General features: G+C 50.1%; 3 non-coding genes across 3 annotated transcripts; all 3 read left to right on the top strand.

Annotated features, from left to right (window-relative positions):
* The first annotated feature begins 99 nt into the window (after positions 1-99).
* On the top strand, positions 100-222 carry LOC111476220. The gene has a single exon (XR_002716979.1). It is a non-coding gene; the product is annotated as a 5S ribosomal RNA (ribosomal RNA).
* Positions 223-355: 133 nt separating this feature from the next.
* LOC111476219 lies at positions 356-474 on the top strand. The gene has a single exon (XR_002716978.1). It is a non-coding gene; the product is annotated as a 5S ribosomal RNA (ribosomal RNA).
* Positions 475-607: 133 nt separating this feature from the next.
* Positions 608-726, top strand: LOC111476218. Its single transcript, XR_002716977.1, has one exon. It is a non-coding gene; the product is annotated as a 5S ribosomal RNA (ribosomal RNA).
* The last annotated feature ends 78 nt before the right edge of the window (positions 727-804 follow it).

Raw genomic sequence — 804 nt, 5'->3', positions numbered from 1 at the left:
CCTTTCTCTACAAATGAGAACCTCCCCCGCTCACGCCCATCGCGTGTCGATCATGCCGCCCCGCATACGTTAAATCCAATTTTGTGCGCAAGAAATGTCGGTTGCGATCATACCAGCACTAATGCACCGGATCCCATCAGAACTCTGCAGTTAAGCGTGCTTGGGCGAGAGTAGTACNTACTAAGTTGGGTGACCACTTGGGAAGTCCTCGTGTTGCACCCCTTTTTTTCTTTCAATTTCTCCCAGTTCTTTTCTTCCTTTCTCTACAAATGAGAACCTCCCCCGCTCACGCCCATCACGTGTCGATCATGCCGCCCCGCATACGTTAAATCCAATTTTGTGCGCAAGAAATGTCGGTTGCGATCATACCAGCACTAATGCACCGGATCCCATCAAAACTCCGCAGTTAAGCGTGCTTGGGCGAGAGTAGTACTAAGTTGGGTGACCACTTGGGAAGTCCTCGTGTTGCACCCTTTTTTTTCTTTCAATTTCTCCCAGTTCTTTTCTTCCTTTCTCTACAAATGAGAACCTCCCCCGCTCACGCCCATCGCGTTTCGATCATGCCGCCCCGCATGCGTTAAATCCGATTTTGTGCACATGGCATGTCGGGTGCGATCATACCAGCACTAATGCACCGGATCCCATCAGAACTCCGCAGTTAAGCGTGCTTGGGCGATAGTAGTACTAAGTTGGGTGACCACTTGGGAAGTCCTCGTGTTGCACCCTTTTTTTTCTTTCAATTTCTCCCAGTTCTTTTCTTCCTTTCTCTACAAATGAGAACCTCCCCCGCTCACGCCCATCGCG

This window comes from Cucurbita maxima, unplaced genomic scaffold (genome assembly GCF_002738345.1).
Source record: "Cucurbita maxima cultivar Rimu unplaced genomic scaffold, Cmax_1.0 Cma_Scf06581, whole genome shotgun sequence".
NCBI lineage: Eukaryota > Viridiplantae > Streptophyta > Magnoliopsida > Cucurbitales > Cucurbitaceae > Cucurbita > Cucurbita maxima.
Note: the sequence above shows the minus strand (reverse complement) of the source record. Positions and strands in the feature narration are given on the sequence as shown.